Source organism: Ursus americanus, chromosome 21, assembly GCF_024610735.1.
Source record: "Ursus americanus isolate L20-20 chromosome 21, mUrsAme1.1.p, whole genome shotgun sequence".
Taxonomy (NCBI): domain Eukaryota; kingdom Metazoa; phylum Chordata; class Mammalia; order Carnivora; family Ursidae; genus Ursus; species Ursus americanus.
This window is the reverse complement of record NC_142147.1, coordinates 51,972,299-51,987,141: the sequence shown is the minus strand read 5'-3', so window position 1 is coordinate 51,987,141 and position 14,843 is coordinate 51,972,299. Positions and strand designations below refer to the sequence as shown.

The window sequence follows — 14,843 nt, the reverse complement described above, 5'->3', positions numbered from 1 at the left end:
ACGTAGTAAAGAGAAGGGCCATATGCACCCCAATGTTCATAGCAGCAATGTCCACAATAGCTAAATTGTGGAATGAGCCGAGATGCCCTTCAACAGATGACTGGATTAAGAAGTTGTGGTCCATATATACAATGGAATATTACTCAGCTATCAGAACGAACGAGTTCTCAACATTTGCTACAACATGGACGGCACTGGAGGAGATAATGCTAAGTGAAATAAGTCAAGCAGAGAAAGACAACTATCATATGTTTCTCTCATCTTTGGAACATAAGAACTAGGAAGATCGGTAGGAGAAGAAAGGGATAAAGAAAGGGGGGGTAATCAGAAGGGGGAATGAAACATGAGAGACTATGGACTATGAGAAACAAATTGAGGGCCTCAGAGGTGAGGGGGGTGGGGGAATGGGATAGGCTGGTGATGGGTAGTAAGGAGGGCACGTATTGCATGGTGCACTGGGTGTTATACGCAACTAATGAATCATAGAGCCTTACATCGGAAACCGGGGATGTACTGTATGGTGACTAACATAATATAATAAAAAATCATTAAAATAAATAAATAAATAAATAAATAAATAAATAAATACATAGTTTGGTATACTCAAAAAAAATATATAAGAAATAGATCTTTTCCCCGAGTATCTGAAGTTGGAACTCTGCAGGTAATCCTATAAATACATTGCAACACACTGCAATAATAAAGGAACATGTGAGGTGATGATGTGGTAGCAAATGGGAGAAAATGATTAACTTTCTTAAGGGGAATCTTTGCAGATGTAGCAACACTTCAGCTGTATCTTGAAGCACAATTTGAAATTGACTAGATGGAAAAAAGATTTAAAGAACATTCCAGAAAGGAGAAGCACCATATACAAAGGTGTGAAGACAAACCTCAGCTTATGTGAGATTCTACTGCTAGAGAAAAAAGATGGAAAGACTGGGAATGCTAGGAGATGAAACTATTGACAAGGAAGGGTCAGATCTTCAAGAATCCTGAGGGACTTCTATATGGTTTGGAAGACAGTCACCCAGAACACAAGTTGGGGAGAGAAAGGATCTAGCAAAGGAGACCATAAAGGTGAAGGAGAACAGACGAGGAGAACAACCAGATTACAGAGGTATATTCCAAGTCAAGGGTCCACTTTAGGAAGGGTGAGAAAGAAAAAAAGTTTTCAAACACAGCAAGAACCAACAGAGCTATCGGATCAGTGGTTTAGGAACAATTTTACCGGAATTTCAGAAACAGAAGTCCCTTAACAATTTAGTTGAATAGTTAAAACTATTTTTATGTGTCTGACTTATTTATCAAATATTATATGTTTATACTGACTGGTATCAAAAGCTCTCTATGTATATATATCAATACAAATAACTCTCATTTTGGGTTTTGCAGGGTTTTTTTTTGGATGTGCACTATTTTTAGACTGAAGACCCTGCAGAACAGATAGCTACAGTTTCAATAAACCTTAACAATGATTTTTGATATTAAAATACAATCATCAGTAGCTTTATTTTTCTCATTGCAACACTTGCCCTCTGATTTATGATATAAATAACAAATGCCTTCCTTATTATTACTTGTAACTGTTCTCATGCTTCCTATTCTTTTCATGTGATTTCACACAATTATAATTATTTTCTCAGTAGTGATTACTCATTTGCTCTTTCTTTACTCTGCCGAACACACTTCACATTTAACAAAAAATATCCCCCTTTAAAAGTCTTGTTAAAATCCAAAGAATTGAGTTTAAATTTTTGTTCTTTGACTTTTCTGATTAAAGTAAATTTATGTTTGTAGAAAAAAATGAAATTTTAATTAGTCATAAATGCTACTTAATTGTTTATATTTTAAGCTAAAGCAACCTAATGTTCTTATTTTTTTAACTTGGCTTTCAAAAATGGTGTAAAAGAACAGAAACACCTAGAAATATGGTCCAGAAATCGTGCACTTTAGACTGAAATTGTTTCTTATTCTATGATGGAAACATTGATGATTGTGCCCATTTTAAGTCTCAGCAGGTCAAAAGGTTTCTTTGCAACCATGCAATAATGAATTACTAATTAATAATGAGGACTTGCTTCTTCAGCAAGTGCTTGCCCATCCCTAAGAGGTCAATGTAAAATAAAACTTTCCACCCCTGTGGAGGCTGAAGAGTTCTGCACTGAGGATACTAACTAAAAAGTTGTTGTTAGAAATGACTAGACAGCGATCTTTGTGAAATAAAATGGTTGGCTGATTTCATTCTGTTTCCTTTTGCTTGGGGGTTACCTGAGGGTGACGGGGAGACCTCTCTGGAGCCGCATTTATTTTTACAATCTGAAAGAGTTGAATATGTACGCAAGTCACGACATCTACTGAGCATGAAGAATAAACAGTGCTGTGAAGCAGGGGCAAGATTCCTACCCACGTGAAGTAAGAATTACAGTATCAATGGCAGAATAATATATATACATGAAATTAGCTAAAAACATTTCATTGTGAGGAGTCCCATACCAGTAATACTAGGAATATCATCATCTCTCAACCCTCTAGGGATATCTAATCATTTGATACATTGTTAAAAAATAAGTTCAATTAACAGATAATATGTTAAACTAGGTTTGTACCTGCAGCCTCAGTGCAGAAACCATGAGAAACTATCTATAAATGTCTGTCTTGCTTCCAATCATGAGGGAATTTCCTGTTTCTATGTCCATTTGGAGTCTCAGTCTTGAAATCCAAGTACATACTTTCTGCATTCTAACGTCTCTGTGCAGAGCTTTGCTCTTGATACTCACCTATCCCTTTCTCGTGTCCTCCACCTCCATTTTCACCACGGACCAGTAAGTGGTAGTTGTTTTAAAATGCCCCCAAATCCATAGCCACTCTTTCTTTGAGAGGTAGAATTTCTTTCTCCACCTGTTTAGTTTAGGCTGGTCCAATGTCTTGTTTTGACCAATTGTATATGGCAATAGAAACCCAGTGTGGATATTAAGACTGAATCTTTTGGGATCTGCAGCTTATACTTTTGAGCACTTGGAACCACGCCACCATGCTGTGAGAAGCCCAGACCATGTGGAAGAGAATCATGACACTCTGGTCAGCAACCCCATCTCCACGTGAGATTTGAGACAACAGTCAGCTCCAACTGCAGCCATTTAAGTGAACTGTCTTGGAAATTCTAGTTCAGCAGAGCTTCTAGGTGACTGCAGAACCAGCTAACATCGGTCTAATATGGCAGAAGGACCGTGCGGCTGAGCCCAGTTAACACAGAATTTAAAAAGGTAATTAAAAGTCATTTTAAGCTACTAAGTGTTGGGTAGTGAGCAACATAGCAATACATAACTGAAACACTAATTGAATTATTATCTGAGTCACTTGGTTATTAAATTTCCTATGGATGCTTGCTCACTAAAATTTGAGGGGTTTTTGTTTATTTATTTAAGAGATTTATTTGATAAGAAAGCATGGACTTAGAAATCAATGAGATCTGGTTTAAATAAAGACTTTACTTCTTAATGTAACTGTATGACTTTGGGTTACACTATTAAATTTTCCTAAACCTCAATTTTCCCTTCTGCAAAAAAACAAAAAACAAAAACGAAAAAAACAGGATAAATAACACTGATTTCTTAACAGTTGTAGCAATTAAGTAAAAAATGTGTACCAGAAAAATTTACCTCTGTTCACCATCCATGATCCATGATCCATCCATAAGCACTTATAAATATCAGTGTCCTCCTCATTGACCATATCCATATTAGAGCCATGTATTTATTGATTTTTCTTTCTCTAACTCTCAGCTGTACATATTTCTGTCTTGTTACTGCTCAAAAGACAAAAATAAGGCAAACATCAAAAACACACTGACAGGCAAGCTAATAAACAAATGATTATGCTTGGTGTTTGGAAGTGGCCTGGGCCAATTTTCCAAGTTCTGTTTCAAATTGTGGCAACTCTTAGCGCAGGTACATTCCACTGGAATAAAACTGAGTTGCCGTCTTTTTACAGTCTGACATGGTTCTGGGGAAGAAGGGAAAGTGTGGCTACAAGTGACACTTTTCATCTTCCTCAACACTACTAGCTAGCCATTCCTTATATGCCTCCGTCCTCCATGCCCCACTCATGAATTCACTGTGGTGATTGAAAATGCTAGTTTCTCCTTTCGAGAATGTGTTGTCCCTCTGCTTACCACGACTCTTTCTCACAAAACACTCTACCATTGTATATATTTTGGAATCCAGTGAAATCCATCTGCTTTAGGAAGCTTATGAAATAGAGTCTGTTTCATCATAATTTCTTCTTTCTTTGAATTCAGAGAATTTATATTCCACAATCAAGGGGGACAATGAATAAGGAACTGTCTTGGGATATGTCTTCTGTTTTCATGTTATTATATAACTGTTCTCTGAATATCGTTATCTATTCAGCCAGATTGAAAGCTTCTTGAGAGCAAAGTCTAACACTTCCCAAAGGGTGATATTTAGCAAGTTACTCAATTTCTTAAAACCTGGAAAATGGGGGTTATAAATCCATTCTCTCTAGGTTGCTTGAATTTAATGAGATAAACACATTAAAATGCATAATTTAGCACATAATTTTGTTCAATATAAGCCAGTTAATTTTTAGTTGCAGTTTTTTAATATGCCTAGGCATTTGGTGGAAAGACACAATGTTTGACTGAGTCCTTGATATGTTCATAAAGTAAATTAGAAAATACTGCTGCCCGGGGCTGACGTGATGCATATGAAAAATAGGTAATGAATATATGGTTAATACACAGAGTACCAACATCAATTTTTTTGGTCCATTGATTTTCTTTCAGGAATATTCTGATGAAATCAAATACCCCCTGGACTTGGAACCTTTAGTATTGAAAACCTAAGACTGATTGTTTTAGTTCAATACAGGAAATAAAATCACGTGAATGAGAATTATGGTTAGCTCTTGGAAACAGGCCTAATATAAGGATTCTGGGCAAATGAAGACAACAGGAAGGCACCACATGGTTTTGATTCACTTCAGTAAAAAAAAAAAAAACAGTGTTTGGACAAGGGTAAGTCCCTGGTCTTCATCTCTTCTCAGATGCCTTTGCATTAACTAATAAGAAAGGACTATCTGTTATATCCCTAGGTACAAGGATTCAAATTCTAGGAGCAAAGAGCACAGTGTGCATATCATGATGGATGATGAGGAAAACAATGTCACTGTCCATGATTGGTCTAAACTCCCACATAAAGATCCCCAGGGATTCCTGTTGATCACCCAAAGCCAAGTTTCTTAAGCTTGCTGAGCAAGTGACAGCACAACACTAGCAAGAGTATCCATAGTTCTCAAGAGGGAAAATTTAGGGAGAGGTACTTCTAGAATTGGGGATGGGGGGCAACAGATTTTAGAGCAGAATTAGTAAGCATGGTCTGGGCCCGAGTTGGTCAGAATTTATAAACAAGACAAATTCATGAGACAGTTGTGGTCTTCTCTTTGAAAAACATGAGTTCAGACTTAGGATAAACCAATTCATCTGTGGTCTTATCTTGGAACACATGGGTCTAAATGGGGTGTTGTTAAAGCAGTTTGGGCTTATGCAGCGTATGCTGCATGCCATAATTTGGTATAGTTTGGCCTGCAAGTCATACTATAGTTTGTTTTCTAAATTGTCATTTCTATTTTAACTTCTCAGAATGTACGTAATACAGTGGTGGACTTCTAACAAGGAAGAATGAGGCAAAAAATATTTTCGTGTTTGAAGGGAAGAGTCCAAACTTTTGAGTAAAAAGTCGATGCTGTTATTACTGCGCTCATTCTATCCAGGTGGCTTACTGAAGAAATACTTGAGAAAAATACATGAGACACTGGAAAAGTGAGGGAGGGTAATTTCCATTTCTAGAATATATCAGATAGATTTTCACATAAGAAATATTGCCAGGAACATCTGGCATTTTGAATGATCCAGACAGAGTTTATCAGACTGTTTCCTAACAATGTCATCAGAATGAGTGGAAATGCTGGAACATTTGTCTTTGAATCTGAGGAGGGTATTATGAGCATCCCAGAATATGACAGAACCAATGATATACCATTTGAGGAGCAAAATAATTTTTTTTTGTCCTGATGCACTGGCAAGGAGAGCTTGAAACATTGGGGAGAGGAAGTAAGATAGCAAATAGATGTAGCAAATGCACGGCAATACCAGGGGATCCCTTAATTCTCTGACAAATAAATATCTCTGAGGAAACAGTGCTGTGGAAACCAGCTTTGTTATCCCAATCATATTAAAGAAAAATAATGTCCCAATCTCTCTATTAAAATAACACTGTTCGGGTAGAAACAAAATTTTTTTCTAAGTAATTAAGTATACTTGGCCATAAGCATTTGAATAAACATAATACTTGCTGGTTTCATACACTAATAAAAACAAAGAACAGTGTTTAGAACTAAGCCCCACAAAGGGGCAATTAAAATCAGTTACAATTCCAAATCATAACAGATGCAAAGATCTATTACAGTAGTTTATTTAATGAAGAGAGTAATTGACCACTATTTGATGTGAATAACTATTTAAAAAAAATTTTTTCCCCATGGCCAATTGAATTTGTGTTAGAAGCGTCATAAGGACTCAGGTTTATAGTTCATTCTTATATATATTTTTATAAGGCTGATCCTCATTAATAGCCCCAGGGGCAGTCCGAATCACCTCTGTGTTAATGAAGAATATTTTAATTTCAAGAAATGCAGCTCAAACTACTTTAAGAGAAAAAGGAAGATAATTGGTTCGTACAACTAGGAAGTTTAAGAGCGATAGCTGCTTTGGGCATGGCTGGATCCAGGGACTTATAGAGCTTTAACTCTGCTTCCCTTTACAGTGCTTTATTTTGCATTTTGGCTTCATGTTCACTCTCTATTGGGTAATAAAACGTATTACTACTTCAGGAGCCCTTAGTCTATGTTATAGCTTCCCATCAAAAGATGGACAACCCCTTTTCTCTGAAACATGCATATAAAATTTCACAGTAAGTCTCTGAGTGGCCTTGCTTGGGTCAAGTTCTCATCTCCGAAGAGATGCGGCGTTCTGATTGTTATGTGTGTGTGCCTGTAGCTGGGGGAGGGAGTGGTGGTAATTAACACCACTGCTGTATTAGGGAGGGATTGGTTTTCCAAGGAAATAAATACTGAGTAAGCAAATAATGTATATCTGATGGAAGTGTTAGCCATAAACAAACAGTTTTGAGTTCATTGCTAACATATTTGCAATTCTAAGAAGAAAGTCTCTGCCACTCTCTGACTGTTCTTTAAGTAGGCTCAAACTTAAGCAAAGGAGAGAATCCTACAGTAACTGTGGTATGCTGGTTGTTATAAAGTTGAAGACGTGTGGTTGGTTAGAGTTAGAAGGAAATAACTTTCCTTTCCTCTAAAAAATGACCATAAAGTATGAAAGTGATAACCCTGCCTTCCCATTTTCTGGTCTTCTTTTATAGAAAGAAACAGGATTCTTCATTCCTTTTTGTCTAAGAATGCTCAGTCATAGGATAGAAATTCTCGTTCAGTTCATTCTTCCCCTCTGGCTCTCTCAGTCCATTTCCCTTTCTCCAGCATGTCCCACATACACTTTTTTTTTTTAACTAATTACATTCTTTGAAATGCCTGTTTTGCTGAATTTTGCAAATATCTAGGAATCTTCATGGGAACAGCTCCTTTTGTCCTTTGTTCTCAGTCACAGATAAAACACAGATTTGACACCTCCTCACTTACGTGTAAATCATTCCCATCTCTCAGTGCCTCCCCCTGTCCCCATGGATCTCTGTTTTCTCATTGGTATACCACTCACGAAACTATATCTGTGGTGGATGCTTGGTATAATCTGTCCAGCATCTTCTCTTAGAACTGCTTGTCACCTAACCGCATGGTTGCATTGCTTTTTAAAAAGTCAGTTTTATTGGGAAATAATTTATATACAGCAAAATTTACCAATTTTAAGAGTACAGTTGAAGTATTTTATAAATCTATAAAATTGTGTAACCACCACCAAAATAATAATATTGAACATCTCCATTCCCCCCAAAGAATTCTCTCATACTCCTTTACATTCAATCTCTTCCTCCCATCTCTGGCAACCATTTGTCTTCTTTTTCTCACTATACTTTTGTCTTTTTCAAAATTTCATATAAAGGAACTCACATAATATATAGTGTGTGTGTGTGTGTGTGTGTGTGTGTGTGTATAGCTTCTTTCTCTTACCATAATCTTTTCTGAGACTCATCTGTATTGCTGTGTTTGTCAGGACTCCTTCCTTTCATGTGGTTTATTGGCCTTGACTTGACTTTGTGGCCCAAAGCCTCATTGACTGCTCCAAGGATGGGTCTCTGGGTCAAACTCAATAAGAAAGAGTTTCAGTATCATCTCTCTGATGCCTGAAGTCAGGAAATATAGAATTCACAAACTGAAGACAGCAATATATCCTTATTTGAAGAAAGCTAATCTAAAATGAAAGAACAGATACAGGACACAGAAAGAATTCTGGCAGCATTGGAGTCTAGCTCCAGGTCTCTCCAAAGACCAGCTATATAGTCTCCTCCCTCCAGCTTGGTTGTTTAACATATGTTTGGATTCCATAAGTCAATAAAACAATTTTCCTTTTTTTTTTTCCTACAAAGTTCGAGGTGTTTGTGTGTGTGTGTGTGTGTGTGTGTGTGTGTGTGTGTGTGTGGTGTTTTTTGGTTTTCTTTTTTTTGGAGTGGGGTGGGTTGGTCAACTATGGCTGATGGATTGTTATATCCTCTAGTACATAAGCTCCCTGAGGTTAAAGGCTCTGCCTAATTCATGTTTGCCCTTCTGTCACCCAACCACAGGCATCTAGTATGTTTGTTAGAAAGTTTAGCTAACCCGAGTTAAGCCATATGCTGTCATCATTTGTTAAGCACATACTAAGTGTGTGACACTGAGTTTAGTGTTGGGGTAAAGACGCCATTTCTGTCTCCCATCTACACCTCCCCAATCTTATCTCACAGTAACTTCACTGTGTCTTTCCCCAGCGACACTGGCTACTCCTATCCATGGGTTGTTCAGAGGCTGGACCAGTCTTCCCAATCTTTTTGCCTCTTAAGTCACTCTTTCAGGGAAGCCTTTCCTTGTCTTAAAGCTAAGACTTGGTCAAATGTCCCATGGAGAGATTCTCAGAGGACCATGCACTGGTATCTTTAAATAGCATTGGTTAGAACTATAGTTTTACATTTATCATTGTAATTATTTATTTAATCCGTCCTCTCCAGTAGTTTAAAACCTTGAAGAATGTAGGGCTCCTATTTGTTTTCATACACCATTGTATTTACAAAGCTTAATAAAATGCCAGGAACAATAGGGTACAACATATTTTGCTGAGTGAATAAGATTAGGACCTGCCTTAAAGAGTTTATGATCGAATTAGGCTCCACAGATTTTTAAAATGCATTAAGTTCTCTATTTTTATTTGCTAAATCTGGAAAGTATAAATGAGTCATGGAGATACCTAGGGAAGTCTTCATGAAGGAGACAGTATAAGAACTGAATCTAATTTGAAAGATATCAACAAAAGTATTAATTTACTATTGTTGTAGCAGCAAATGTTCCCATTATCTTAGTGGTTTACAGAAACAAACATTTATCTTACTCAGATTACGTGAGGGCTCAGCTCTATTCACCTCTACCTGTTTTCTCATTCTGGAATGCAAGCGAAAAGAGGAACCACTCTCTGGGATATACTGTTTTCATGGTAGCAGGGTAGAGCTAGAGGCAGTGAGCCACATCGTGAATGCACATTTTGCTCAGTTCCATTTGCCAAGGCAAGTCATGTGGCCAAGGCCAAAGTCAATGGGAAAGGAAACGTATTTGCCTACCCTAAGTGAGGTGTGTGGGAAGGGGGATTATGAGAACTAGTAAGAACAAAAGCACAGATGTGAGAATGTTCTTTTAAACAAACATTTGGGGAACTTCAACTTATTTTTTATTAAACTTTCTATTTAGAATGGTTTTAGAGTTACAGAAAAGCTGTGGAGGTGGTACAGAGTTCCTGCACACCTATATTCAGTTTCCCCTATGGTTAGCATCTTACATTCATGTGGTACATTTTCACAGCTTATTAGTTATTACCAATCTTACATTATTATTAACTAAAGCCCATGCTTTATTCAGATTTCCTGAGATTTTACCCACTGTTCATTTTCTTTCCTCAGATCTCATCTCTAGAATGTCTTATAATATTTAGTCAGTATGTCTCCTTAGGCTCCTTCCAATGTTTCTCTGATTCTACTTAATTAAAATTGCTTGATTGACCTTAACTCTACAGAATATCTTAAGATATGAACCTCGGGGGAATTTCCCTGGATTAAGAAATGAATAAAAAGAATTTCTTTTTTGAAACAAAGTCCAAATTGTGATGCTATTTTCTCATCCTAGGTCCTGAAAACTCTGACTTACAACTGTTAGTTTGTTAGGGCATGCCTACATCTGGCATCTACTGAAGAACAGAGAGGTGGTCTAGTGCTTTTTGTGGACATCTGAGTGATGCACATTGAAGAAAATCAATGACTGAGAAACTAAGGGACTGGATTTCAAGAGAAATGCTGAATATGCATAACCTCTTCCATCCCTGAGTTAGTAACATAGACATGAAATATTGCAGTTAAGAAATGAAGACATCTGTCCATTTTTTGATTTGATTATTTGTTTCATGTGTATTGAGTTTGAGACATTCTTTGTAGATCTTGGATACTAGTCTTTTATCTGTAGTGTCATTTGCAAATATCTTCTCGCATTCTGTGGGCTGCCTTTTAGTTTTTTGACTGTTTCCTTGGCTGTGCAGAAGCTTTTTATCTTGACAAAGTCCCACAAGTTCATTTTTTCTTTTGTTTCTCTTGCCTTTGGAGATGTGTCATGAAAAAAGTTGCTGTGGCAGATGTCAAGAGGTTGCAGCCTATGTTCTCCTCTAGGATTTTGATGGATTCCTATCTCACATCAATGTCTTCCATCCATTTGGAGTTTATCTTTGTGTATGGTGTGAGAGAATAGTCAAGTTTCATTCTTTTGCTTGTAGCTGTCCAATGATCCCAGCACCATTTATTGAAGAGACTGTCTTTTTTCCCCTGGTTGTTTTTTCCTGCTTTGTCAAAGATTAGTTGCCCAAAGAGCCGAGGGCCCAATTCTGGGTTCTCTATTCTGTTCCATTGGTCTATGTGTCTGTTTTTGTGCCAGCACCATGCTGTCTTTGTGATCACAGCTTTGTAGTATAGCTTGAATTCACATCAAAACCACATTGAGATACCACCTTACACCAGTTAGAATGGCAAAAATGGACAAGGCAGGAAACAACAAATGTTGGAGAGGATGTGGAGAAAGGGGATCCCTCCTACATTGTTGGTGGGAATGCAATTTGGTACAGCCACTTTGGAAAACAGTGTGGAGGTCCCCTAAAAAGTTAAAAATTGAGCTACCCTATGATCCAGCCATTGCACTACTGGGTGTTTACCCCAAAGATACAGACGTAGTGAAGAGAAGGGCCATATGTACCCCAATGTTCATAGCAGCATTGTCCACAATAGCTAAATCGTGGAAGGAACTGAGATGCCCTTCAACAGATGACTGGATTAAGAAGATGTGGTCCATATATACAATGGAATATTACTCAGCCATCAGAAAGAACGATTACACAACATTTGCAGCAACATGGACAGGACTGGAGGAGATAGTGCTAAGTGAAATAAGTCTAGCAGAGAGAGAGAATTATCATATGGTTTCACTCATTTATGGAACTCATATGGTTTCACTCATTTTTGGAACATAAGAAATAGGAAGATTGGTAGGAGAAGGAAGGGAAGAATGAAGGGGGGGTAAACAGAAGTGGGAATGAACCATGAGACACTGTGAACTCTGGGAGACAACTGAGGGCTTCAGAGGGGAGGGGAGTTGGGGAATGGGATAGGCTGGTGATTGGGTATTAAAGAGGGCACATATTGCATGGTGCACTGGGTGTTATACACAAATTATGAATCATGCAACATTGCATCAAAAACTGGGGATGTATTGTATGGTGACTAATATAACAATAAAAATTATTTAAAAAAAGAAATGAAGACATCTTTTGGAAATACAATAAGAAAATATGCAAAGGATTACTTTAGTGTGGGTTTTTCACATTTTACCTGTCATGCGGAAGGGTATATATGAGGTACCATAGCCATTAAATTTTTGTCCGAAGAAGGGATCTTGGGCTTCCAACTGGTTATAGAGAAAGTAAGTGGGCTACAGTAAAACATAAGGAGAAAAGTCTAAAGTTAATATACAGAGAAACTATGGTACCTCCTTTTCTAAATGAAAATTGGGATGACTATTCTTTTTTTCATTTAAGAATAGTTGACACACAATGTTACATGAGGTTCAGGTATGCATCATAGTGATTTGACAATTGTATACATTATGTTATACCAACCACAAGTGTAGCTACCATCTGTCACCGTACAATGCTATTTCAATGCCATTGACTGTATTCCCTAGGCTGTAACTTTCATCCCCATCACTTATTCATTCCATAACTGAAAGCCTGAACCTCCCAATCCTCAGGATGGGTGTGTTTTTTAAAGATTTTATTCATTTATTTAAGGGAGAAAGAGAAAGAGCACAAGTGGGCAAAAGGCAGAGGGAGAGTGAGAAGTAGGCTCCCCACAGACCAGGGAGTCCCATTCGGGGCTCGATCCTAGGATCCCAGAATCACAGCCTGAGCCGAAGGCAGATGCTTAACTGACTGAGCCACCCAGGTGCCCCTGGGGATAGGTATTCTTAAGTGGCTTGAAGATAGAACAGGTTTTTAGAAATGTTTTGTTTCACAAAATTGCATAATGTTGAAATAGCTAATATTTATTGAATAGATTAAGTGTTAGGTGTGGTTATAAACATTCATTTATTATCACAACAGCCTATAAGATAGACTTTATAATCTCCATTTTCCAGATAAGGGAGAGAGACACAGAAAAATTAAGTAACTTGCACAGTCAATAGTATAGCCGGGTTTCTAAATCTGGTGCCAGAGTCAATGTTATAATCTCTACTTTGATTGCCTCTCCTGTAGGACACTGTTAGCACAGGCATTATGGCCACAGATATGAACCATCCAGACCTCCTTCCCAGAAGGATCTGTGCCCTCATTTCTGGGAGTGCTGTCTGTAGACAAGCGACAAGCCTGGCTCTGGCATCCACACAGTTTACTAGCACTTGTAACTGGTATGTACTTGGCAGTCTCTTGAGGATAATTCCACTCTACTCCCTGCCTAGTTGCTGTCTATTGGGTCTTCTCATCAGAACCCTATGACTTCCTCCAAGACCACTTTCCATCCAGATCTCCTCCCCGCTCTACCTCCACATTTCAGCTCATGAATTTCTTCTAGTTTCCCCCTAGAGTGGGGCTAGACTGAGACTTACCACAAAGGAGAGACCTAAGCAAATAGGTGTTGCTCACTATCATCCCAACTTTGCTCCTATCAAGAAACACTTTATGAGTGTTGGCTATCTACACTGAGGTTCGTTTTACTTCTAGGTTGGTCTCCTTTTCAAGGTCCTATGGACTCATATTTTTACTAAGAAGTGGTGGAAAAAGTGGGCAGTGTAAGTAAAAAATAAAAGAGCTGCTTCACTATAAACTTTGTAAATTATTGAGATACAAATACATTTTTTTGTATTCATGTGGAATAAAGGCATACTAAAATTGGGAGAAAGTTGCTCTCCTCACTGCTCCAAGTAGAAATGAAGCCCAGGGGCGCCTGGATGGCACAGCGGTTAAGCAAGCGTCTGCCTTCGGCTCAGGGCGTGATCCTGGCTTTATGGGATCGAGCCCCACATCAGGCTCCTCCACTATGAGCCTGCTTCTTCCTCTCCCACTCCCCCTGCTTGTGTTTCCCCCTCTCGCTGGCTGTCTCTATCTCTGTCAGATAAATAAATAAAATCTTAAAAAAAAAAAAAAAAGAAATGAAGCCCAGCTTCTGGTCATTGGTTTTGAAAACTACTGTGAGTGTCAAACTGGTGCCTCCAGGACTCCAGCATACAGCAGCACTTGTACTCAGTAATGAGTGCCCATTGCATCCAACTAATCCATGGAAAGGAAGCTAGAGCATAAAGGGTGGAGGTGGGGGAGAATTTGATGGAAGCAATGAGGCAGCTGATCAAATTTATCTGTGGAATTTTGAAATAGGAGAAGGATGTCATTAAGAGATGGGCTGAGAGCAGGTAAGAGCAAGAGTGAAACATAGATTTTGTACAGGTGAGGAGGAGAGATGAGCAAAAGATAATCTAAAGAATCTCAAAATTGTAGATAACTAGAAAACAGCAGAAAAAGACAACATGAGCAGGCATTCAATCACAGTAGACATCTGGCCAAAATCATGGTATCTAGGGGTGAAATGGGATTAAGAATATAAGTTTGATTGCTTGTGTTTGGCTGCTGTTGAGATGTATCTTTTGCAGAATGGACTTGCCAAAGATAAGATGAAATAATGAACAAAATTTAGTCCAGTGGGATACACTGCAACAGGAAGAAATAGAGGTACTTTTAGGATACTATTCTGATGACTTATGGTCTTGCCTGTACTTGGATCCTGAAAACACAAAGGAGACAACCTTGCCCATGAAAACCTACCTCCTGTAGAAGTATAGCACAGGGTTTTAGAAGGCGAGCAAGCAACCTCAATTCTCCAGGAAATGTGCATTCACTGCAAAACAACTATTATGGGATGTACTGTGTTCAAAGGGCAAAGATGTCTGCATGCATCGTATGAAGCTGAATGCTGAGGATTTAAATGTGGACTTTGACTTGAGGTCTGAAGAGTCTACCTCCTGATTGTCCA

The 14,843-nt window shown here is 38.2% G+C and overlaps 1 long non-coding RNA gene across 1 annotated transcript; it reads right to left on the bottom strand.

Moving 5' to 3' along the window:
- Window positions 1-2,651: 2,651 nt before the first annotated feature.
- LOC148108307 (uncharacterized) lies at window positions 2,652-14,723 on the bottom strand. The gene is made up of 3 exons (XR_015728136.1): window positions 14,636-14,723; window positions 12,153-12,252; window positions 2,652-3,808 (listed from the first exon to the last, which is right to left on the bottom strand). It is a non-coding gene; the product is annotated as an uncharacterized LOC148108307 (long non-coding RNA).
- Between the last annotated feature and the right edge of the window lie 120 nt (window positions 14,724-14,843).